Here is a 26,945-nt window from a genome sequence, read left to right on the forward strand (position 1 = left end):
GATTCTTCTGCCTCAGCTTCCTGAGTTGCTGGGATTACAGGTGCATGCCATCACGCCCAGCTAATTTTTACATATCTTTTAAATTAATGAATACTAAAGTACAACTATTGTTTTATATATATGGTGGGGGTCAAAAAAGGAGATCCAACTCTGATGAGAGAGAAAATCAATTTAGTAAAGCAGACATTCTCTCTCTTTCTCTTTCTATCCTTATTTTATGTAACAACATAATTTTTTGATTGATTTTATGGGATATAATGGAGTTGGGGATAGCTCTATGCTCTCATCACATTTGTTTTATCATTTGGCTATCAAAACTAGAAGCTCCAAACATCTCTTCTTTGCAACTTCTTTATTACCTAATCTACTTTGGTGCTCAAGCCAAGAAAAGATTTTACAATCCATGCACACTAGCAGACCTGAAATACTCAAGATATACGTCTCTGCTGGAACTTTTTACTGTCATGAAAACAAAATCGAGTGGTACTTGTCAGAAATACAAATGGTGTTCATAGTGACTCAGAAGGTTTTACTACAAAGTAAATTTTTACTCTGAATTTCTCTACTTGCCCTGTGTAATTTTCCCTTCAGCAGGGTATCGGTTTTTTTTTTTTTAGGGGTCTTTAGTCGTGGATTATTGCAGCAAGCAAACAAGCAGATGGCATCATTGCTGAGCAGGGTTCTAGTGCGAAGGATGATACACTGAGCTCTCAAATCATAATTGAAGGTGGGATTAGTTGGAAGAATCTTGTTTATTAATGAAATCCTCTTCATTTATTTTATTCCCCAATAATAATTTGCCATTTACTAAGCCCTTACTCTGCATCTGGCATTTTATGCTAATCTTCACAACAACCCTGAGAGACAAATCTTCTTCTTCCATATTTTACAGATGAGGAATCTGACACTTAACAAGGTTAAGTAATTTGAGGTCATGCATCCAGTGAGTGACAGAATTAGAATTAGAACCCAAGTCTGTGACTCCAAAGCCCTAACTAGCACAGATGGGGCTTCCTCACCAGCTCTTAGGACTAATGCTTTGAACCCCTGGTTATCTTTGCAGAGACAAGAATTGCTGTAAACTGAGCCCGAATAAGGACAGCTGTCTCCTTAGCATCGTTAGTCACTTCTTCCTTCATCACTTCCCAGTGGATAGGAGGTTAGTAAGTGGCTTAACCGCTACCGAGATCATCCTCACACTCCATGCACAGATGGCACGGGGCTAGATGTGACTTAACCTAATTATTCTGCCCTTTCTGGCTTTTACTTCTAGAAGTAGTCATCAAAAAAAGGGAGACTTTGAAAGACTTACATAGGTCTCTCTACCTGAAAGAAGAGGAAATTATTTTCAAGGCAAATGAATTTCTAACTTTCCTGAAAGAAAGGGCGATTATTTATTTATGACTTGTCTGAGGAGCAGTCGATGAAGAGGCCATTGCACACAATAGCTATTAAGTCATACGTAACATGTGGACCCTGGAAGATTCCACTATTTGGCATGTATGGTGGCTAAAAAAGTGGAGAATCTTCTTGGTTTCTCTTCCCACCCAGCCTTTCTTAGGCACTTTGAAGAGAACTCACCTCTCACTTCCTGTGAGCCTTTTAGGACCCTGAGCCATATTATCATCAGCTAAAGTCTTTATTTATTTTTATTTCTTAGGACAGAGTCTCACTCTGTCGCCCAGGTTGGAGTGCAGTGGCACAATCTCAGCTCAGTGCAACCTCCGCCTCCCGGTACAAGTGATTCTCTGGCCTCAGCCTCCCAAGTAGCTGGGATTACAGGTGTCTGCCACCATGTCCGGCTAATTTTTGTATTTTTAGTAGAGACGGGGTTTCACCATGTTGGCCAGGGTTATCTTGAACTCCGGAGCTCGGGTGATCTCGGCCCACATCGGCCTCCCAAAGTGCTGGGATTACAAGCGTGAGCCACTGTGCCTGGCCAATAATGAAGTCTTTATGTGGCCATTTTCCTCAGTGTATTTTTTCCTCAGCATGTCTGCTTCGAGATGGATGAAGAAGCAGCCTCTCTAACCACCCCAGCTTTAAATCCAGTAGGATCCAGTCTGCCAGAAATAAACCCCTCTCTTTAGGAAGACAAAAGCCAAGAGTTTCAGGCTGACAGCTTCTGAGATCTCCCCTACACTACGTAAATCGTCACCACTCGCTGGGTAGAGAAATAAAAGGAAGGCACTTAAAAAGGTTTTCAAAAAGTAGAAAAAGTTATTCAAAAAGTAGAAATGAGGTCTTGTTATGTTGCCCAGGCTGGTCTTGAACTCCTGGCCTCAAGTGATCCTCCTGCTTTGGCTTCCCAAAGTGCTGGGATTACAGGTATGAGCCACTGTGCCTGCCTGGAAGCCACTTATGTTTATTTGAGAGTTGGGAGGAAGGGACGGCTTTCTGGACCCAAGGAAGCAGTAAGGCAGCAGGGCAGGGAGCAGGTGCTACAGGCAGGTGGCCGGCACTGCTGCCGGCCTGGAGGATGAGGGACAGCAGGAAGACAGGCAGACTAAGAGACTGCATGCTTTGTGGAAATAGCTGAAAATAGAACATGAGGTTAGGCCTTGAGAATTCGATTCCTGCTAATGGCAAAGAGAGAAGCCAAAGTCTTCCATACATAAGACCAAGGCAACAAACAGGGCCTTTGCACACCCTGGGTCTGGCCTGCCTGCCCAGGATGCCAGCTATCAGCCCTGACTCGTGGAAAGAGCTCAACTTATTATTATTATTATTATTATTATTATTTTGAGATGGAGTCTCACGCTGTTGCCACACTGGAGTACAGTGGCGGGATCTCATTGCAACCTCTGCCTCCTGGGTTCAAGCGATTCTCCTGCCTCAGCCTCCCGAGTAGCTGGGACTACAGGTGCTAGCCACCACGCCAAGCTAATTTTTATAGTTTTAGTAGAGACGGGGTTTTGCCATATTGGCTAGGCTGGTCTCGAACTCCTGACCTCAGGTGATCCGCCCACCTTGGCCTCCCAAAGTGCTGGGATTACAGCACAGTGAGCCACTGTTCCCAGCAACTTTTTAATAATTTGTCTTCTTGCTGAATAACAAAGCTATCTAAGTAAAAGGATGTGCGTGTGTCTTTGTGTGTATGTGTTTTACCTACTTGGTTGATTTGGGTCACAGTTGCAGTTTATACTGTGCCTCTAAATTTTATTTGGAAGAAAAAGCAGTATTTCTTTACTTCTCTTTTCTTTTTCTTTCTCTGTCCTGCTTTTAGGCACGAAAGCGATATTTCATATCACAAATTCAGCTGCTGCTGCTGACAGTTTGCTCTGACTGTTTCTCACCAGACGAGGCAGGTTAAACTCTTGTCAGCCATATGTTGATTTGTTAACACTACCCATGTCCCAGGTAGCAGGCTCAGATGGGTCTCAAAATAGACCAGGCACACATGGCTGATAAGATCCCAGTGGGCAGAAGATAATGTTACACCATCTATGACATAACCTCTAGAATAATGACTGCCGCCCTTTGCTCCGGAGTCCAGCTCCAGCGTATGCAAAAGTGGAAAGTTCTCAAACAGTGGGGGGTTTAGTGTGTGTGTGCTTTCCTTGAAATTGGTTAAACTTCCACTCAGCTTTGGAAGCTTCTAACAGGCGGTGCACAGCCTTTTCTTCTCTTTCTTCTCCTTTTTTGCTTCAGTGGGATGGATGGCCAAACAAACTTTCTGGTGGCCGTTAAGAAGAAGAAAATTCTTTGCAGAAGCACGTGCCAGTGTTTTGCAATGCACGGCACACATCGAGGCTTGCGGCGCACACTGGGACACAATCGGATTCTGGAGCTCCAGGGACAAAGAGTGCGGCTAATTTGTGCAGCCGCTGCTTTAGAATGGTGAGCGGGGAGGACGCTCCTCTAAGGAGAGGGAGTCAGGGCATCAGCACAAATTGGTTTTCCAGGCGAAGGAAGGGGAAAGCCTCATCTTGGAAGAAATTTCAGTTTCTGTGGACCTGCGGACCTGATGTCAGGTTACCTCGCCCCTCCCCAGCAGGAGCCAAATGCCCGTGCCTTCTCTCCTGGAAAGTTGCCTTTCTAAGCTAGAGAATTGCTGCCACAAACTGATTCTGAGAGGAAGGGAATGTGCTCTTCATATTTGCAGAGAAAATCAGGAAGCGAGGAGTCGCAGCCCCGGCTTCCTGGTCGGGCTGCTGACTCACACTGTCATCCTTTAGGCGATTTCCTTCATTTCTCTGCACCTCAGTTTCTCAGTTAAATGAAGGATGAAAATGGAATTCCCCTAGAGGCATTGGGAATACCTCATTAATGTTTGCATTTCTTCTTGATAACTGGGATTAGAGATCTGATTACTGCAAAGCAGCATTACATGGAAGATTCCATCTTTATTGTCAACTCGAGGCCTATCTTTGAATGAATATCATTCAAGGTCTTTTGGTCACCTTTCCCACTATTCATTCCATGATGTCCCCTCCTCACTCCATCTATTTTTTTCCATGGTGACTTCAGGTGATGTCATTTGCATGAAGTTTTGTCTCTGAAAAGAGGAGGCTTTAATTTCTCTTGGTTCATTCCAGAACATGGTAGTCCATGGGTCACCCCAGGCTTGCCTGGTTGTGGGAGACGGGATTCAGAGGCCAGGAATGGGATCTCAGTCACAACCTCCATGCTCTTTTAAGGAATTTAGGTTGATTTTCTTTTTCCTCTTCAAAGTGTCGCCCTCTTTGTTTGGCTGGGGTGAATACATCACTTCCTCTTTGGGGGTCTGTGTTTTGTCTCCTGCTGGGTTTGAAATGTCATGTAATTTGTTGGGTTTTCACTGGATTATGTTTGGAGTTTGTTTGTTTTTTTTGCTGTTCCCAAATCATCACTGGTCACCAGAACCCTCTCTCTTCTACCTCCTGATTGATGAAGTGATAGAAATGTACACTCCTCAGCATTTACCAAGAGAGACACATTTATCTTGAACTGCTCTCTCTGTTCTGTTGCCTATGAAGGGAGTTCCCCTGCAAGGGCAAAAAACAAAACAAAACAAAAAAACACCCAACAAAACCCCACAGTGCTGTTATCTTTTCTTCCTGCTGAGCGGTCAGGCTGCTCTGTTGCTTTGCTCATTATCTGGTCAAACTTCATTTGAGGGCGATCTCCATGCTCCTCATCCAGAATATGGTGCAAGCCTCAGGTCCTTCTCTCTTCAGACTCACCAACCTTTCCTTGGCTCCTCATAGATGACATTTTCTGTTCCTAGAAGCAACATTTCTCTGCTATAATAAGTAAATTTGGGAGGATACACTTGGAATTTATTATGAACTCATCCCACAAGCATTATTGATGTAACATGCCAGGCACTATACTAGACATCGGGTGTGTGATAAGAATAATGAGGTCGGGTGCGGTGTCTCACACCTGTAATCTCAGCAATTTGGGAGGCCAAGATGGGAGGATGGCTTGAGGCCAGGAGTTCGAGACCAGCTTGGCCAACATTGCAAGACCTCGTCTTTACAAAAAATAAAAAATTAGCAAGACATGGCAGTGTGTACCTGTAGTCCCAGTTACTCGGGAGGCTTAGGTGGGAGGATCCCTTGAACCCAGGAGGTCGAGGCTGCAATGAGCTAAGTTTGCACCACTGCACTCCAGCCTGGGTGACAGAGAGAGACCCTGTCTCTAAAATAAAGTAGGCCAGGTGCAGTGGCTCACGCTTGTCATGCTAGCACTTTGGGAGGTTGGGGAGGGCAGATCATGAGGTCGAGAGATTGAGACCATCCTGGCCAACATGGCAAAACCCAGTGTCTACTAAAAATACAAAAATTAGCTGGCCATAGTGGAGCACGCCTGTAATCCCAGCTACTCCGGAGGCTAAGGCAAGAGAATCACTTGAACCTGGTAGGCGGAGGTTGCAGTGAAGCGAGACCACACCACTGCACTCCAGCCTGGCAACAGAGTGAGACTCCGTCTCAAAAAAAATAAAAATTAAAAAATAAAATAAAATAATGAGACTTATCTCCTCCTTCTAAAAGCAAGGCCGCAGGCAGAAAAGGGGTGGTGGAAGTGCAAGTCGTGATGGAAAGGGCTGAGAAAAACCTGCAGAGTCATAAGTTGCAAGGCAAAGGGAGGCCCTTTTGTAGTTCATAAGCATAATGATTGGGCTTTTGCACATATGCCAAACCTTGTTAAGATGTTGGCACTTTACCCGTAAGACATTAAAACACACACACACACGCACACACACACACCCAAAAACAATGCAAAGAGAAAGATTTCTGTTGGTGACTTGAATCTAGTAGTGATAATATTCCTTGCATAACTTTACTGTCTATTATAGCAAAAACATTCCCCTGAATTCTTACTGTGTGCCAAGCACTGTGCTCAGTAATCTTAATCCTTACTCAGCCCTTTGTGGTGAGTTCTGTATTCACCCTTATTTTACAGATGAAGGAATGGAGATTTGAGGAGGCTGAGTAATGAGTGCAGGGTGATTAGCTAATATCAAACTCAGGCATTGAGGCTATGCTGTCTGGAGAAAGAAATATATGCTAGGGACCTTCTGGACAGGGTTCTGCCTATACTTGTGACAGCACTGGAAATTCAGTCCTCTCCCCTGTGTTTCTCTGAAAAGAAATAATTTGTTTCCTGTGTTCTGGAAGGACATTGGGTGAAGTTGGTTGTGTTTTAAAGCATTTCCACTGAAGCTTCTTTTGGCTCCTGAGTCTTTAGCAGGAGGCTCCTGCTGTATTTCACATGCCCCTGTCTTGGTGAGCTCTCTGTTGGCCTTAGGGAAAACATAGGGCCATTTTGCTAATTCAATGAGGAGTATCTACTTAGTAAAAGAGATTTTTTGGGGGGCAATGCCAGTGGCTGAGTAGCTCTCCCTTCATCTGTTCGTAAAAAAAAAAAGAAGTTTGCTGGGCGCAGTGTCTCACGCCTGTAATCCTAGCATTTTGGTAGGCTGAGGCGGGCAGATCATGAGGTCTGGAGTTTGAGACCAGCCTGACCAACATAGTGAAACCCCGTCTCTATTAAAAGTACAAAAATTAGCCGGGCATGGTGGCGCGTACCTATAATCCCAGCTACTCAGGAAGCTGAGGCAGAAGAATCACTTGAACCTGGGAGGTGGAGTTGGCAGTGAGCCGAGACTCGGCCACTGCACTCCAGCCTGGGCGACAGAGCTAGACTCCGTCTCAAAAAAAAAAAAAAAAAAGCGAAAGAAAAGAAAAATAAATCTTTGTAATATATTTAAAATTATTAAGAACTCCGGCCTGACACGGTGGCTCATGCCTGTAATCCCAGCACTTTGGGAGTCTGGGGCGGGTGGATCACGAGTTCAGGAGGTTTGAGACCATCCTGGCTAACATGGTGAAACCCCATCTCTACTAAAACTACAAAATATTAGCTGGGCGTGGTGGTGGGCGCTTGTAGTCCCAGCTACTCTGGAGGCTGAGGCAGGAGAAGGGCCGGAATCCGGGAGGTGGAGCTTGCAATGAGCCGAGATCGTGCCACTGCACTCCAGCCTGGGTGACAGAGTGAGACTCCACCTCAAAAAAAAAAAAAAAGAAAAGAAAAAAAGAATAAAAACAAAAAACTCTTTGTTGACCTCAAAAGAGCATCACTGAAATTGACCTGCCTTCCACAGTCTTGGACAATGTCTTTGTTGCTACAGTTAAGGGGCACATCACAGTTCTTATCTGACTTCTCAACATCATTTGCTGCTGTCATCTTTTGAATGAATCTATTCTCTTGGTTTCCTTCCTCTGTCTCTGAATGATGCTTTGCTCGTCTCTTCAGGGTTGGTGGTTTCCAAAGATATATTTATTCTCTCATCTCAACACACTCTCATCTTCAGAGATCTCATTCATTATCAGGGCTTCCACTGTCAGCTCTATGTGAATGGCTTCCAAATCTCTATCTTCAGACTGTATCTTTCTTCTTGGGTACACATGTATGCACAACAAGTTTGTTGCTTGAGTAACCTCAGACTCAAAAGGTCCAACACCTAACTTGTCCTCTTCGCCCCAAGCCCTCTTGTGTTATCCCTGAGAAGGGCATCACTGGCCATCAACTGTCCAAAGCTGGGGGCTTTGGCATCATCCTCCATTCTTCCCATTCCCTCCCCCAACAACACCTAATCCTTCAACATGTTCCATTCCATAATTGCGCGTATCTCTTTATTTCTCTCCACCTCATCACTGCCACCTCAGTTCATGCCACTGTCATCTCTTCCCTGTGTGGAGTCTTGCTCCTGCCAATTCATGCAACTCGGATAATGTGAGTCTCCTTACCTTCTCAAAACTCTCCAAGGGTTGCTACTGCTCTTAGGATGAAATTTAAATGCTTTGATATGGCTCACAAGGCCCTGTATGACCTGGCATCAGCTTTTCCTCTATTCCCTCACTTAACGCTCGTAATTCTCCAACTTCACATACTACATCTTGCCTATGTGGTCTTCAGTACATGCTAATCCATCTGCCTGGATTGGTCTCCCCTCTCCTTGTATGCTTTCACTTGGCTAATTCCTGCTTATCTTTTGGATCTAAAGCTTTTAGATCATTTAGATATGACCTCCCAGACTGGGCTAGGTGGTTTTCATCTCTACCCCATCCTTAAACTCCCACCCACTGAGGCCTCTTTTTTCCTATTAGACCTTTTGTCTCTCAATATTAATTGGTTTTTGTCTGTATTGTCTAATAGACTGAGCTCTGTGAGGCCAGGGATAGAGCTATTCTATATACCATTATATTTATGGAGCCTTGCACACAGTAGGATAGAGGCCAATAAGAGTTATTTATGGCTGCATAACAAATGACCCTAAAACTTAGTGGCTTAATACAACAAGCATTTATTATGTCACAGTTTTTTGTGGGTCAGGAATTTGGGAACAACTTAGCTTTCTCATGAGGTTGCAGTCATCTGAAGGCTTGACTGGGGCTGAATGATCTTCCAAGATGGCCCACTCACATGGCTGTTGGCAGGAGGCCTTAGCTACTTACGACTATGTGGGCCTTTCCAAATGTCTGCTTGAGTGTCCTCATGACATGGCAGCTGAGTTCCCCCAGAAAGGGTGATCTAAGAGAAAGAACAAAGAGGAGACCACTATGCCTAGTGTGCCCTAGACTCACTTGGATCATTATTTTGGCCATTTTGGCAACATTGAATTTGTTAGAAGAGACTAAATACAGCTCACACCTAAGAAGAGGGGAATTAGCCTCCACCTTTTGAAGAAGGACAGCATATCAAGGAATTTGTGGACATACTTTAAAACCACCACAGGACTTGTTGAATAAATGAGAATGTGTTGAATAAATGCACCAACGTAAGACACCCCCACCTCCCAATTCATTGATCCAGTCAGATATTTACTGAACACCTACTACTGTAAAAATTCCTCTGGATAGAAGAAGGCTGAACATTCCCCTAAGAAAGTAGGAAACAGAAAAGTAAAGGTGGAACTAGTGCTTCTTCTCTCAAACATGACGATAAGGACCAAAGGTCCAGCCGAGCATGGTGGCTCACACTTGTAATCCCAGCACTTTGCGAAGCCGAGGTAGGAGGATTGCTTGATCTCGGGAGTTCAATATCAGGAAACAGGAAGACCCCCTTCTCTACAAAATAAACATATATATATAAATTTTCCCGGCATGGTGGTGTGTACCTATAGTCCCAGCTACTTGGGAGGCTGAGGTGGGAGGATTGCTTGAGCCTGGGAGGTCAAGGCTGCAGTCAGCCATGATCATGCCATTGTACTCCAGCCTGGGCGATAAAGCAAGACCACATCTCTAAAAATAATAATAATAAAAAAAGACCAAAGGATCACTCTGCCCCAGCAACACTGTCTTTTTTTGAGCCTACACCAAAATCTGAGGTTAAGCAACCCTGTCATTGCCACCCCAAGACTATCTCAATTCTTGGTCTGACCTCACCCATCTCCATTGCTTGTCTCTCTCCTGCTATTCCCAAGCTTTTAATAACAGCTCTTTCTTCTTGTTTTCTGCTATATATTTGGGAGTCATCTGCATGATTATTTGTCTCATATCTCCTCATAGCATCAGCTCTTGGAAGACAAAGCTGGGTGGTGTCATGTTTAGTACAGAGCTTTGCATCCATTAGTCACCACACAAATGTTAACAGACTGTGTAGGTGCACTGTATCATGCATATGAATGTGTGCACTCAGTAGCAGCTTTGGTTTGTACAGCATGGGGTCTGCAGCTGCTGTCATCACCTTGGGAGCTGGGGATGTACTCATGATCATTCTCACCCCACTCTTACTCCACAGGGCTAGGCTAAAGGGTCAGAACTTTAGCTTCACCTTTCAATAGCTTGCAACCTCTGACACAGCCCTTTCTGCTTTTTAAAACTCCTTTGCAAAGATTGCTTCATTTCCTTTACCAGCAGTCCCTAAGACTCAGGGAAGTCAGATGTGAGGCTTCTGGAAAACCAAAATGGAAGAGCTAGGAAATACCTGTAGAACATTGTTTGGTCAAACATGTTAAGATCTTCCTCTATGTTACTCAATGTGTTAGAACAAGCTAGTGGCAAGTAAAAGGAAGGTCTTGAGACCAAGCCAGGCTTCTGATTACCACATTCTGCAGGGAGGCAGCAGTGCTTACTAGTTAAAGAAATGAGCCCTGAAGTAAGACTGTATGGGTGTGTAACTTGGTTCTGCCACTTACTAGGCCTTTTTTTTTTTCTTTTTTTTTGAAGACAGAATCTTGCTCTGTCGCCCAAGCTGGAATGCAGTGGCACAATTATAGCTCACTGTAACCTCAAACTCCTGGGCTTATTGCCAGACTCGTTAAGCCTCAGTTCATTGCCTGTAAAATGGGAATAATAATGGTATCTGCCCATAGGATTGTTGTGAGGGCTAAATGAGATAACCCATGCAAAGTGTAGCATGTGATAACTGCTCAACAGATATTAATACTTATTATACCATCCCTGCCTATATTTTATTGGGGGAGGGTAGACAAATAGTAAAAGTTCTTTTTTTATTTTTTATTTTTAAATTTTTTGTAGGGATGAAGTCTCCCTATATTGCTTAGGCTGGTTGTGTACTCCTGAGCTCAAGCAGTCCACCCACCTTGGCCTCCCAAAGTGCTGGGATTACAGGTGTGAGCCACTGCGCTCCACCAGAAAAGGTTCTTTGCCCCATAGCAGCTAAGAATACATTTTCGCTAGGTGTGGTGCTCACGCTTACGATCGTAGCAATTTGGGAGACCAAGGCAGGTGGATTACTTCAGGTCAGGAGTTCGAAATCAGCCTGGCCAACACGGTGAAACCCTGTCTCTACTAAAAATACAAAAAAATTGGCCAGGAATGGTGGTGAGTGCCTGTAATCCCAGATACTTGGGAGGCTGAGGCAGGAGAATGGCTTGAACCTGGGAGGTGGAGGTTGCAGTGAGCAGAGATCGCGCCACTGCACACCAGCCTGGGCAACAGAGCAAGACTCCTTCTAAAACACAAAGGTACATTTTCTCATTTTTGTATTTTTAAAAATTATTTATTTTTTTGTTTTTGAGACAGGGTCTCGCTCTGTTGCCTAGGTTGGAGTACAGTGGCACAATCACAGCTCACAGCAGCCTCAACCTCCCAGGCTCAAGTGATCCTCCCATCTCAGCCTCCTGAGTAACTGGGACTACAGGTGTGCACCATCATACCTGGCTACTTTTTTTTAATTTTTAGTAGAGACGAGGTCTTGCTATGTTGTCCAGGCTGGTCTTGAACTCCTGAACTCAAGCAATCCTCCCACCTTGGCCTCCCAAAGTGCTGGAATTGCAGGCATGAGATGCTGCACCCGGCCTTCATTTTTGCATCTTAAATCAGCAACCTCCAAATGTCTTTTTTTAAATATATAGATATACAATATACATTGCCTTCCCCTGAAGTACAAAGCTTGCTAGGAGCAGTTCCGACAGTTGAAGATGAAGGTGGTGCTGGTGGTGTGTATGTATGTGTGTATGTGTGTGTGTGCATGTGTGTATCATTTACTTGATATTTGCAGAAACTTTCTTGTTCGTCATCTTTCGGTTTTGACACTGGGTAGAGTCAATCCACTATGACCCACTGATTGGAGACTCTTGTGTACCTACCCGAGAGACAGAGAGGAAGAGAGACAGATGTACTCTTGTAGATTTTGCTTGACACAGGCAAATCCTTAAGCTGAGGCTGAGGTTGAATATTTGATGCCTGAATCATGGATTGTAAAAGGAGGGAGCATGCTCTCAATTATTTGGATAAGGAGAGAAAAGAGAAAGAAATGATTGTTTTTAGATGGGTGGCAACATTTGAGGAAGGAACCACAGAAATAAGGTGACAACTCTCATATTTTTTGAAGTTTGTTTTTTATGTTGCTTTCTGATTGATTTAATGCCTTCTCACCTCTGCTAATATTAAAAAATTAAAACCAATTAAGAATAATTTTATTTGAGAATTGAACTATATTATAATTCCCTAAGATGATGAAATCATGTGGTTTATTCAAATTAAGCCCAAGAACCTCATGGTAATGTTGTCTGCTAGGCGTTCAATTGTTTGTGTGACTGAAAGAGTCACCGGTGCCCACTCCCTTCGTAGAATACCCTTCTCATACCCTTTCTTGGGCTTCATTATTTTCTGATGCAATTCTTCCAAAGGGAAACTTTCCCAGAGAAAATTCCCTGGTAACTACTTTTTGTTGTTGTTTGAGACTGAGTCTTGCTGTGTCACCCAGGCTGGAGTGCAGTGGCACAGTCTTCACTCACTGCAGCCATCACCTCCTGGGCTCAGGTGATTCTCTCATCTCAGCCTCTCAAGTAACTGGGGCCACAGGCACGCGCCACCACACCCAGCTAATTTTTGTGGAAATAGGGTTTCACTGTGTTGCCCAGGCTGGTCTTGAACTCCTGGACTCAAGTGATCCTCCTGCCTCTGCCTCCCAAAATGCTGGGATTATAGGTGTCAGCCACCATGCCCAGCCCCTTGTAGCTACTTTATTTGGCAGGAAAAGTCCAACTTTCTGCATAACCCCAGTAACTTAAACATGTAGCTTAAATTTCCTTTGATTCTCTTATCCCCATGCAGATAACATCCCCACACAGACAGAAACTCCAGACAAGGTCTGAGTCAGTGGATAGATTCCTTGTGTCATAGACTGGAGAGGAAGGGGTACTTGGATGGCTTTATTTAACCCTAATTCCAAATTTATTGTACTAAAGACATTTAGAGACGGAGAGAGGAGGGTGGGGACGGTAGTTTGTGTTTCTGCTTTGAAAGTGCTGAGATGCTTTTTCCCCTCGTTCCCGTTTGTCATTTGGATGGCTCCTCTGCAATCCAGTGCAGTCTGGTTTCCAGAATGCCTCCTGATGCCCACTGCACATTGTTTTCTGCCCAGTGAAGGCCCCTAAATGACAGCTAGGGCTGATGTTCTTGAAAATCTGAATGTGCTTGTTAGGTAAAAGTTCTTATTTGGAAAGTTCCATTGAATAACTTTAGCTGCAAGCTCCTAGTTTCTGTCTTCGTTTAATTTTGTGAATTCTGGGTTCTAGATTCCAGAAGTCAGATCTATCTAAATGAAGGCATAATGGAGAATGGTAGATTTTAAGAGAGGAGCAGTGATGGAGTGCCTGGAGGGATGTCGTCACCACCTCACAGAACAGGGGCTCAGTAGCTGTGTGAAGGGACCTGAGGATGAAGATATTCCCAAACTCCTGCAGGTCCGTTTGCATATGACTTGTCGCCTTACTGGAGGGCACCAATTTCCTTTCTTTCCTTTTTTTTTTTTTTTGAGACAGAGTGATGGAGTTTCACTCTCATTGCCCAGGCTGGAGTGCAATGGTGCCATCTTGGCTCACTGCAACCTCTGCCTCCCAGGTTCAAGCGATTCTCCTGCCTCAGCTTCCCAAGTAGCTGGGATTACAGGTGTGTGCCACCACATCTGGCTAATTTTAGTATTTTTAGTAAAGATGGAGTTTCACCATGTTGGTCAGGCTGGTCTCAAACTCCTGACCTCAAGTGATCTGCCTTCCTGGGCCTCCCAAAGTGCTGGGATTACAGGTGTGAGATACCACACCTGGCCTTTTTTTTTTTTTAATTTTAAAATTATTTTATTTATTTATTTATTTATTTATGATAAAGCCTTGTTTTGTTGCCCAGGCTGCAGTGCAGTGGTAAGATCATGGCTCACTGCAGCCTCAACCTCCTGGGCTCCAGCTATCCTCTGCCTCAGCGTCCTGAGGAGCTAGGACTACAGGGACGCACCACCACACCCCACTAAAGGGGCACCAATTTCAACAGTTTACAAAATATACTTTCAGCTTACACCCCTTGAAAGTGTTTTCATGCCTTGATTTTCCTGCCCTGCACTCAGTCATTTTCCCTTTCACTTCCTGCCCCTGTTGCTGCCGGGCTCTTCATTGTTTAGACCCTGCAGCTGAGGAGGACCGGCATGCAAGCCAAGGGGCAGAGGGGAAACTGCTCAGAAAACATTGGTTTGAAGGGCGCAGAATTCAGTGTCAAGTTTCCATCTCTGGCCTGTTGACCAGCTGGACACTGGGCAGGGCCCTGGGATGGGCCCTGGGGGGGTCCCTCTCTGATGTCTCGCTCAGAACAGAGGCTCCCACTGGGACTCCTCATTATGTGGTTCTTCCTGCCTGGTGAGACACCATATTCCTTGCACTGGGCCTCCCCAGTGCTGACTACACTTCCCATCGCCTGTTGCCACACTCGCTGTTGCCGTCCTCTTCCTCCCTGGAAGGACTCCCTCCCTCCCAGCCACTGTAGTAGGTCTGTGCCCCCAGAGCCTGTTCCACCCTCCCTGCAGGAAGAGTGTCTGTTGCTGCAGTGAACCGTGAAGATCCAGGGCCATCCCCAAACAGGACATCCACTGGAAATAGTGGAGATAATGGAAAGAGGCCGATTGGTTGTCCATTCATTTTCTCATTATGCGTTTACTGACCTCTTCTCTAGGGTGAGTACCCCATGGCTGATGGCGATGGGGAAGAAGAGCTCAGACTAGGAGGGACACTTCGGTCTGTGAGCAAACAATCCAGTACAGGACACTGAGTACCCGGAGACAGATACACATCTATGAGGGGGTGTCTGACAAGAACAGAAAGGCCAAGTTCCCATGAGAAGGGGGATCTGGAGGCCTGAGAAGGGAATTCATTTGTTGCTTCATGAAGTAAATGTGTATTTTTGAAGATGCTGAGAGATTATTTTACTTTTTTTTGCCTTAAAAACTTTTTTTTCCAGGTTCTCTTTTTTTTATTATTATTATACTTTAAGTTCTAGGGTACATGTGCAAAATGTGCAGGTTTGTTACATAGGTATACACGTGCCTTGTTGGTTTGCTGCACCCATTAACTTGTCATTTACATTAGGTATTTCTCCTAATGCTATCCCTCCCCCTACCATGCACCCCACAACAGGCTCTCATGTGTGATGTTCCCTGCCCTTTGTCCAAGTGTTCTCATTGGTCAATTCCCACCTATGAGTGAGAACATGCAGTGTTTGGTTTTCTGTCCTTGTGATAGTTTGCTCAGAATGATGGTTTCCAGCTTCATTCATGTCCCTACAAAGGAGATGAACTAATCCTTTCTTATGGCTGCATGGTATTCCATGGTATATATGTGCTACATTTTCTTAATCCACTCTATCATTGATGGACATTTGTGTCAGTTCCAAGTCTTTGCTATTGTGAATAGTGCTGCAGTAAACATACGTGTACATGTGTCTTTATAGTAGCATGATTTATAATCCTTTGGGTGTACACCCAGTAATGGGATTGCTGGGTCAAATGGTATTTCCAGTTTTAGATCCTTCAGGAATCACCACACTGTCTTCCACAATGGTTGAACTAGTTTACACTCCCACCAACAGTGTAAAAGCATTCCTAGTTTTCCACATCCTCTCCAGTATCTGTTGTTTCCTGACTGTTTAATGATCGCCATTCTAACTGGTGTGAGATGGTATCTCATTGTGGTTTTGATTTGCATTTCTCTGATGACCAGTGATAATGAGCATTTTTTCATGTGTCTGTTGGCTGCATAAATGTCTTCTTTGAGAAATGTCTGTTCATATCCTTTGCCCACTTTTTGATGGGGTTGTTTGTTTTTTTCTTGCAAATTTGTTTAAGTTATTTGTAGATTCTGGATATTAGCCCTTTGTCAGATGGGTAGATTGCAAAAATTTTCTCCCATTCTGTAGGTTGCCTATTCACTCTGATGGTAGTTTCTTTTGCTGTGCAGAAGCTCTTTAGTTTAATTAGATATCATTTGTCTATTTTGGCTTTTGTTGCCATTGCTTTTGGTGTTTTAGTCATGAAGTCCTTGTCCATGCTTATGTCCTGAATGGTATTGCTTAGGTTTTCTTCTGGGGTTTTTATGGTTTTAGGTCTAACATTTAAGTCTTTAATCCATCTTGAATTAATTTTTGTATAAGGTATAAGGAAGGGATCCAGTTTCAGCTTTCTACATATGGCTAGCCAGTTTTCCCAACACCATTTATTAAATAGGGAATCCTTTCCCCATTTCTTGTTTTTGTCACATTTGTCAAAGATCAGATGGCTGTAGATGTGTGGTGTTAATTCTGAGGCCTCTGTTCTATTCCATTGGTCTATATCTCTGTTTTGGTATCAGTACCATGCTGTTTTGGTTACTGTAGCCTTGTAGTATAGTTTGAAGTCAGGTAGTGTGATGCCTCCAACTTTGAATTCTTTATGCTTAGGATTGTCTTGGCAATGCAGGCTTTTTTTTTTTTTTTTTTTTTTTTTTTTTTTTTTTTGCTTCCATATGAACTTTAAAGTAGTTTTTTCCAATTCTGTGAAGAAAGTCATTGGTAGCCTGATGGGGATGGCATTGAATCTATAAATTACCTTGGGCAGTATGGTCATTTTCACGATATTGATTCTTCCTATCCATGAGCATGGAATATTCTTCCATTTGTTTGTGTCCTCTTTTATTTCATTGAGCAGTGGTTTGTAGTTCTCCTTGAAGAGGTCCTTCACATCCCTTGTCAGTTGGATTCCTAGGTATTTTATTCTCTTTGTAGCAATTGTGAATGGGAGTTTACTCATGATTTGGCTCTCTGTTTGTCTGTTATTGGTGTATAAGAATGCTTGTGATTTTTGCAGATTGATTTTGTATCCTGAGACTTTGCTGAAGTTGCTTATCAGCTTAAGGAGATTTGGGGCTGAGACGATGGGGTTTTCTAAATGTACAATCATGTCGTCTGCAAACAGGGACAATTTGACTTCCTCTTTTCCTAATTGAATATTCTTTATTTATTTTTCTTCCCTGATTGCCCTGGCCAGAACTTCCAACACTATATTGAATAGGAGTCGTGAGAGAGGGCACGCCTGTCTTGTGCTGGTTTTCAAAGGGAATGCTTCCAGTTTTTGCCCATTCAGTATGATATTGGCTGCGGTTTGTCATAAATAGCTCTTATTATTTTGAGATACGTTTCATCAATACCTAGTTTATTGAGAGTTTTTAGCATGAAGGATTGTTGAATTTTGTCAAAGGCCTTTTCTGCATCTATTGAGATAATCATGTAGCTTTTGTCATTGGTTCTGTTTATGTGATGGATTATGTTTATTGATTTGCGTATGTTGAACCAGTCTTGCATCCCAGGGATGAAGCTGACTTGATCGTGGTGGATAAATTTTTTGATATGCTGCTGGATTCGGTTTGCCAGTATTTTATTGAGGATTTTTGCATCAATGTTCATCAGGGATATTGGTCTAAAATTCCCTTTTTTTGTTGTGTCTCTGCCAGGCTTTGGTATCAGGATGATGCTGGCCTCATAAAATGAGTTAGGGAAGATTCCCTCTTTTTCTATTGATTGGAATAGTTTCAGAAGGCATGGTACCAGCTCCTCTTTGTACCGCTGGTAGAAATTGACTGTGAATCCATCTGGTCCTGGACTTTTTTTGGTTGGTAGGCTATTAATTATTGCCTCAATTTCAGAGCCTGTTATTGGTCTATTCAGGGATTCAACTTCTTCCTGGTTTAGTCTTGGGAGAGTGTATGTGTCCAGGAATTTATCCACTTCTAGACTTTCTAGTTTATTTGCGTAGAGGTGTTTATAATACTCTCTGATGGTAGTATGTATCTCTTTGGGATCAGTGGTGATATTCCCTTTATCATTTTTTATTGCATCTATTTGATTCTTCTCTCCTTTATTCTTTATTAGTCTTACTAGCAGTCTATCAATTTTGTTGATCTTTTAAAAAAATCAGCTCCTGGATTCATTGATACTTTTTGGAGGGTTTTTTGTGTCTCTATCTCCTTCAGTTCTGCTCTGATCTTAGTTATTTCTTGCCTTCTGCTAGCTTTTGAATGTTTTTGCTCTTGCTTCTCTAGTTCTTTTAATTGTGATGTTAGGGTGTTGATTTTAGATCTTTCCTGTTTTCTCTTGTGGTCATTTAGTGCTATAAATTTCCCTCTACACACTGCTTTAAACGTGTCCCAGAGATTCTGGTACGTTGTGTCTTTGTTCTCATTGGTTTGAAAGAACATCTTTATTTCTGCCTTCATTTTGTTATTTACCCAGTAGTCATTTAGGAGTAGGTTGTTCAGTTTCCATGTAGATGTGCGGTTTTGAGTGAGTTTCTTAATCCTGAGTTCTGATTTGATTGCACTGTGGTCTGAGAGACAGTTTGTTGTGATTCCTGTTCTTTTACATTTGCTGAGAAGTGCTTTACTCCCAACTATGTGGTCAATTTTGGAGTAAGTGCAATGTGGTGATGAGAAGAATGTATATTCTGTTGATTTGGGGTGGAGGGTTCTGTAGATGTCTACTTAGGTCTGCTTGGTGCAGAGCTGAGTTCAGGTCCTGGATATTCTTGTTAACCTTCTGTCTCGTTGATCTGTCTAGTATTGACAGTGGGGTGTTAAAATCTCTCATTATTATAGTGTGGGAGTCTAAGTCTCTTTGTAGGTCTCTAAGGACTTGCTTTATGAATCTGGGTGCTCCTGTATGGGGTGCATATATATTTAGGCTAGTTAGCTCTACTTGTTGAATTTATCCCTTTACCATTATGTAATGGTCTTCTTTGTCTCTTTTGATCTTTGTTGGTTTAAAGTCTGTTTTAACGGAGACCAGGATTGCAACCCCTGCTTTTTTTGCTTTCCATTTGCTTGGTAGATCTTCCTTCATCCCTTTATTTTGAGCCTATGCGTGTCTCTGCACGTAAGATGATTCTCCTGAATACAGCACACTGATGAGTCTTGACGCCTTATTCAATTTGCCAGTCTGTGTCTTTTAATTTGGGCATTTAGCCCATTTACATTTAAGGTTAATATTGTTATGTGTGAATTTGATCCTGTCATTATGATGTTAGCTGGTTATTTTGCCCATTAGTTGATGTGGTTTCTTCCTAGCATCGATGGTCTTTATAATTTGGCATGTTTTTGCAATGGCTGGTACCAGTTGTTCCTTTCCATGTTTAGTGCTTCCTTCAGAAGCTCTTGTAAGGCAGGCTTAGTGATGATAAAATCTCTCAGATTTTGACCCCATTCTGACCCCACTCAGAGGTGGGGTCTACAGAGGCAGTAGGCCTTGCTGAGCTGTGGTGGGCTCCACCCAGTTCGAGCTTCCCCGGCTGCTTTGTTTACCTACTCAAGCTGCAGCAATGGCAGATGCCACTCCCCCTGCCAGGCTGCTGCCTCGCAGGTCGATCTCAGACCGCTATGCTAGCAGTGAGCAAGGCTCCGTGGGCATGGGACCCGCCAAGCCAGGTGTGGGGTATAAGCTCCTGGTGTGCTGTTTGCTAAGACCATTAGAAAAGTGCAGTATTTGGCCGGGCGCGGTGGCTCAAGCCTGTAATCCCAGCACTTTGGGAGGCCGAGACGGGCGGATCACGAGGTCAGGAGATCGAGACCATCCTGGCTAATATGGTGAAACCCCGTCTCTACTAAAAATACAAAAAACTAGCCGGGCGAGGTGGTGGGCGCCTGTAGTCCCAGCTACTCGGGAGGCTGAGGCAGGAGAATGGCGTAAACCCGGGAGGCAGAGCTTGCAGTGAGCTGAGATCCGGCCACTGCACTCCAGCCTGGGCGACAAAGCGAGACTCCGTCTCAAAAAAAAAAAAAAAAAAAAAAAAAAAAAGTGCAGTATTTGGGCAGAAGGGTCTCGATTTTCCAGGTACAGTCTGTCATGGCTTCCCTTGGCTAGGAAAGGGAAATCCCCTCACCCCTTGCGCTTCCTGGGTGAGGCGATGCCCTGCTCTGCTTTGACTCGCCCTCTGTGGGCTGCACCCACTGTCCAACCAGTCCCAATGAGATGAACCAGGTACCTCAGTTGGAAATGCAGAAATCGCCATCTTCTGTGTCGATCATGTTGGGAGCTGCAGACCAGAGCTCTTCCTAGTTGGCCATCTTGGAACATCTGTCTATTTTACTTTTTATAATTATGAAAGTAATAGCTACTCATTGCAAAACATTTAGGAAGCATAAAACAGAAATAAATATCACTTGTGATCTCAACCCTTCATTATTCACATTTTGGCATTCTCCTTCTTGATTTTTTTTTTTTTTTTTTTTTGAGATGGAGCCTCACTCTGTCACCAGGCTGGAGTGCAATGGCACGGTCTCGGCTCACTGCAACCTCTGCCTCCTGGGTTCAAGCAATTCTCTTGCCTCAGCCTCCCAAGTAGCTGGGATTACAGGCATGTGCCACCACGCCCAGCTAATTTTTGTGTTTTTAGTAGAGACGGGGTTTCACCATGTTGGTCAGGCTGGTCTTGAACTCCTGACCTCATGATCTGCCCACCTCAGCCTCCCAAAGTGCTGGAATTACAGGCATAAGCCACCATGCCCAGTCTCTCCTTCTTGATTTTATCTTGGCTTCAAGAGGGGTTATTTCAACTGGGCTTTACAAAATGAGTAGGAGTTTGCCAGGCAATTCAAAAGTGGCAAGGCCTTTCAAAAGGACAAAATGACATGCCCAGCCCCAGAGATGTGAAAGTGCATGGGCAAGGTGTGCAAAATCTGATGAGAAGGGACAGGCGAGCCAGAGTCATGAGACAAATACTGATTGAGCCCTTGCTTGGTGCCAGATAGTGTAGCAAGCACTGGAGGCACAATGGTAAGCAAAGCCAGATAAAGTCCCGTCCTTGTGGAGGTTAAGGTCATTTGGGGAAGACAGATATGAATCAGATAAATGATCTGATCTACACACACATAAATGAAGGCTTACTAACTATGGGAGTGGTGAGGGAGCATGGGTAGAGCTTGTGACAGGGTATCTGGCTGGTCTGTGGGCAGACAGGGGGCTTGAGAAAGGAGATTGTCATTTGAATTGAGATTTTGTTTTCTTTCTTTTCTTCTTCTTCTTTTTTTTTTTTTTTTTAAGAAACAGGGTCTCACTATGTTGCCCAAGGTGGTCTTGAATACTGGCCTTAAGTGATCCTCCAGCCTCAGCCTCCCAAAGTGTTGGGGATTACAGGCATGAGCCACTGTGCCCAGCTAGAATTGAGACTGGAAGCATGAATCAAGTGGGCCTGGTGAAAGGGGGGTGACTAGAGAGCATTTCAGCAGAGAAGTTGCTGGTAAGGCTCAGTGGTAGAGGGAGAACTGTGGACCCAGAGAGCTGTGGCTGGAGCTCGGGGCAGCGGGGACCAGCTAGGGCCGCATCCCAGGCCAGGATAAATATCTGTTTAGGCTTTATCCTAAGAATGATGGGAATCCAAGGTTAGATGTTAAGCCTCGGGGGCAGGGTGGGCGCAGGGGCTGGTGGCCTGATCAGATCTGAATTTTGAAAAGTCCTCTCTGGCAGCAGAATAGAGGATTTCAGAGGACAAAGGTAGAGGCAGGAAGCTAGCATTTATTTGTTAATACATACATGGGATCCTACTGGATGTATTATTCTGAAACTTGCCATTTTTGTGTTAGTTATTACGTCATCTTGATCTATTTCGTTCAATTTTACAACTCAGTCCAATATTCCATAGTATAGATGTACATAGTCTATGTAAGCATTCACAACGTATTTAACCATTTCTACATTGTTTCCAGTTTTTCATCCTCACCAACTCTCTACTGGCAGGAGCATCCTCTAATATGGGTGGTGGCAGACAAAATTCTGAGATTTAAAAAAAAGGTTTCAGCCGGGCGCAGTGGCACATGCTTGTAATGCCAGCACTTTGGGAGACTGAGGTGGGTGGATCACCTGACGTCAGGAGTTTAATACTAATCTAGCCAACATGGTGAAACCCTGTCTCTTCCACAAATACAAAAATTAGACAGGCGTAGTGACATACACCTGTAATCCCAGCTACTTGGGAGGCTGAGGCAGGAGAATCGCTTGAACTGGGAGGTGGAGTTTGCAGTGAGCTGAGACTGTGCCACTATACTCCAGCCTTGGAGACAGAGTGATGCTCCGTCTCAAAAAAATAAAATAAAATAAAGAAAAAAATAATAAAATAAAAGAGTCTCACTCTATTGCCCAGGCTGGAGTGCAGTGGTGCAATCTTGGCTCACTGAAGCCTCAACCTCCTGAGATCAGGTGATCCTCCCACCTCAGCCTTCTGAGTAGCTGGGACTATACGTGCACACCACGATGCCTGGCTAATTTTTGTATTGTTTGTAGAGATGGGGTTTTGCTATGTTGCCCAGGCTTGCCTCAAACTCCCAGGCTCAAGCAATCCTCCCGTCCCAGCCTTCCAAAGTGCTAGGATTATAAATGTGAGCAACCATGCCCAGCCAGAATTCTGCGATTGCCCTGAGAGTCCCACCCACCTTGCTGCCCCTTCTCTGTGTCATCCCTTCTCCTTGAGTGTGGGCAGGACACTGAAACAGATGGGATACAACCCTGTGATTGGGTTGATCAACTTGGATTATCCTAGGTGGGTCTGGCCTCATCAGGGGGTCTCTTTAAAGGGGATCCCTGAAGGGAGAGATTGGAAGTGTGAGGGGGCATAAGGAAGGGAGTTATGAGGCCAGGTCATGTGATCCTTCCCAGGACCTCTAGTTGCTGAGAGTGGGCCCTCTCTGACAGCCAGCAGGAAAATGGGGGACCCTATATAACCTTGATAAAATGAATTCTGCCAACAACCTCAGGGAGCTCAGAATAAATCTTTCCCTTGCTGAGCCTTCAGAGGAAAACACACTGGGCTGGCTGGCAGAGTGGTTCACTCCTGCTGCACGCCAGCCTGGGCAACAGAGGGAGACCCTGTCTCTAAAACAAAGAAAAAAAGGGCCTGGTGTGGTGACTCATGCCTGTCATCCCAGCACTTTGGGAGGCCGAGGTGGGTGAATCACTTGAGGTCAGGAGTTTGGGACAAGACTGGCCAACAGGGTGAAACCCCATCTCTACTAAAAAAAAATACAAAAATTAGCCGGATGTGATAGTGGGTGCCTGTAATCCCAGCTACTCAAGAGGCTGAAGCAGAAGAATTGCTTGAACCCGGGAGGTGGAGGCTGCAGTGAGCCAAGATGACGCCACTGCACTCCAGCCTAGGTGACAGAGTGAGACTCCATCTCAGTAAAAAAAGAAAAAAGAAAAAAAATGCACTGGGCTAGCGGGGCGCAGTGGGGCACACCTGTAATCCCAGCACTTTGGGAGGCTGAGTCAGGAGGATTGCTTGAGCCCAGCGGTTTGAGACAAGCCTAGGCAACAAAGCAAGACCTCATCTCTAAAAAGAAAAAAATTAAAGTAAAAAATTTTAAAAAAGAAAACGCACTGGGCTGACACCTTGACTTAAATCTGTTGAGATCCTGACTGGAGGACTCAACTAAGCTGTGCCTGACTCTTAACCCTGAGAAGCTGTGGACAGTGATTTTGTATTCTTTGAAGCTATTTTGTGGTAATTTGTTATGTAGCAATAGAAAACACCATGGTCATCTGAATACATTTCCCAGTATTTCTACTGGATAGACATAGAGAAGCGGATTTGCTGGAGTTCAAATATATGCACTTTTAAATTTTTTTTTTTTTTTTTTTTTTTTTTTTTTTTGAGGCGGAGTCTTCACTCTGTCGCCCAGGCTGGAGTGCAGTGGCGCGATCTCGGCTCACTGCAAGCTCTGCCTCCCGGGTTCGCGCCATTCTCCTGCCTCAGCCTCCCGAGTAGCTGGGACTACAGGCGTCCGCCACCGCGCCCGGCTAATTTTTTTTTTTTTGTATTTTAGTAGAGACGGGGTTTCACCGTGTTAGCCAGGATGGTCTCGATCTCCTGACCTCGTGATCCGCCCGCCTCGGCCTCCCAAAGTGCAGGGATTACAGGCGTGAGCCACCGCGCCTGGCCTTAAATTTTTAATAAGTATCTTCAAATTGTTCCATAAAATGTTGTACCAACTTAAATGCCCGTGAAGACAAAAATAAGTATTTTCCCAAACCCTCACTGGCTGATTATAAGTTTTAAAAGTTTTGTCAATCTGATGGGTAAAAATGATTTTTCATTTTTGTTTAATTTTTTGCTTCCTTCAATATTATTGAATGTGTCTTTGAATATCTGTCATCAATCTATCTATCTGTCTGTCTACACTTGCCCACTCATATCTTTGGCTTTCTTTGGCTTTTTACTCTATTTTTTTTTTTTTTTTTTTTTGAGACGGAGTTTTGCTCTTGGCGCCCAGGCTGGAGTGCAATGGCGCCATCTCGGCTCACTGCAACCTCCACCTTCCAGGTTCAAGCGATTCTCTCACCCCGGCCTCCCGAGTTGCTGGGATTACAGGCGCTCACCACCACGCCTGGCTAATTTTTGTATTTTTAGTGGAGAAGGATTTCGCCATGTTTGCCAGGCTGGTCTCAAACTCCGGACCTCAGGTGATCCGCCTGCCTCGGCCTCCCAAAGTGCTGGGATTAGAGGCGTGATCCACCGCACCCTACTTGGTAGGCTGAGGCAGGAGAACTGCTTGAAGCCGGGAGGCGGAAGTTGTGGTGAGCCAAGATTGCACCACTACACTCCAGCCTGGGGACAAGAGCGAAACTCCGTTCCATTACAAAAAAAAGATACGTAGAGACAACAGCGTGGGTCAAACAAAACTGGAGTGATGCTTCTGCTGTCTCCTCCCTGCTTTTCTCTCTCCTTCCTTCCTTTCTTTCTTCCATTTTGTTATCCTCCAATTCGTGTACACTGATACTTATCCCTATTAAATGAGTGGAGGAGCCCTGGCTATTTCTTGTTCCTGGAAACAGTTTATAAGAAGTACCTGTTCTTTGAAGGACTGGAAGTCACCAGTAAAACGCTTCTGCCCTTGATGTTCTTTTTTGTGGGAGAGGGGATATAATTTTGGCTATCTTTTCAGTTTTTTATCTGACCATTAGCCTGGTCTGGTTTTCCTTTTCAAAGTCAATTTTTGACATTTTATTGTCCTAAAAATTACCTTTTTTTTTTTTTCTTCGAGACGGAGTCTTACTCTGTCGCCCAGGCTGGAGTGCACTGGCACGATCTCGGCTCACTGCAACCTCCGCCTTCTGGGTTCAAGTGATTCTCCTGCCTCAGCCTCCCACGTAACTGGGATTACAGGCAAGCACCACCATGCCCAGCTAAGTTTTTGTATTTTTAGTGGAGACGGGGTTTCACCATGATGGCCAAGCTGGTTTCGAACTCCTGACCTCACGTGATCTGCCCACCTCAGCCTCCCAATGTACTGGGATTACAGGCATGAGCCACCACGTCCGGCCAAAAATTACCTTTTTCATCTAGAGCTACATATGTATTCATGACAATATAAATATTGTTCTCTAATACTTTTTGAATTTTTATTGAATCTTTGGTTATGACTCTTGGGATTCCAAATGCAATTTCCTTTTTTATTTTTTATTTTTTTGAGATAGGGTCTCACTCTGTCATCCAGGCTCACTGCAGCCTAGACCTCCCAGGTTCAAGCAATCCTCCCGTCTCAGCCTCCGAGTAGCTGGGACCACAGATGTGCACCACCAAGCCTGGCTAACTTTTGTATTGTTTGTAGAGATGGTTTTTCGCCTTGTTGCTCAGGATGATCTCGAACTCCTGGCTCGAGATCTGCCGGCCTCAGCCTCCGAAAGTGCTGGGATTATAGGCATTAGCCATCACTCCTGGCTCCAAATGCAATTTCTTTGTAAAATATTATTTTATTTATTTGTTAGTGAATAGGTTATATATATGCATAATACAAAATTAGATAAGCATCCAGGGCATACATATATATGTGTGTGTGTATATGTTTATGTGTGTGTGTATATATACACTTATATATACTTACCCACTCGTGTGTGTGTGTGTATATATATACACACACACATATATATATATATATATATATAGACACTTCTGGCCCCCAGTTGTCAAGTTTCCCTTCCCAGAAGCAACAACTGTAATTTGTTTCTTGTGCAACCTCCACCACCCACCACAATCAATTTTAGAACATTTTCATCATCCCCAAAATAAACTCTATCTTCATTAGTTATCAGTCTGCATTTCCTCTACCCTCTTCAGCCCCAGTCACTAATCTAATTTCTGTTTCTAGATTTGTCTATTCTGAACTTCTGAACATTTCAAATAAAAAGTGTCATAGTAGCTAGGCACGGTGGCTCATGCCTGTAATCCCAGCACACTGGGAGGCTGAGGTAGGGGTATCACTTGAGCCCAGGAGTTTGAGACCAGCCTGGGCAACATTGTGAAACTTCATCTCAAATACAAAAATTAGTCGGGCCTGGTGGCATGTGCCTGTGGTCCCAGCTACTTGGGAGGCTGAGGTGGGCGGATAGCTAGAGCCCCAGGGAGGTTATGGCTGCAGTGAGCTGAGACTGCACCTCTGCACTCCAGCCTGGGTGACAGAGTGACACCCTCTCTCAAAAAAAAAAAAAAAAAGCATCAAAAATATTGGTCTATTGTGATTAACTTCTTTCACTTAGCATAATGTTTGCAAGGTTCATCCTTGTTGTAACATACCAGCACTTTATTTTCTTTCTTTCTTTCTTTTTTTTTTTTTTTTTTTTATGAGATGGAGTCTCACTCTGTTGCCCAGGTTGGAGTGCAGTGGCGCAATCTTGGCTCACTGCAACCTCTGCCTCCCAGGTTCAAGCAATTTT

General features: G+C 44.1%; 1 long non-coding RNA gene and 1 pseudogene across 1 annotated transcript in view; both read left to right on the top strand.

The window, feature by feature from the left end:
- Positions 1-3,651: 3,651 nt before the first annotated feature.
- The window catches only part of LOC144340576 (uncharacterized), a 37,009-nt gene continuing 13,715 nt past the window's right edge, over positions 3,652-26,945 (top strand). Inside the window, exon 1 of the long non-coding RNA XR_013416830.1 lies at positions 3,652-3,840. This is a non-coding gene — a long non-coding RNA (uncharacterized LOC144340576). The remainder of the gene's footprint in view (positions 3,841-26,945) is intronic.
- On the top strand, positions 6,075-6,161 carry LOC114677926 (small nucleolar RNA U13; annotated as a pseudogene).

This window comes from Macaca mulatta, chromosome 4, assembly GCF_049350105.2.
Source record: "Macaca mulatta isolate MMU2019108-1 chromosome 4, T2T-MMU8v2.0, whole genome shotgun sequence".
NCBI lineage: Eukaryota > Metazoa > Chordata > Mammalia > Primates > Cercopithecidae > Macaca > Macaca mulatta.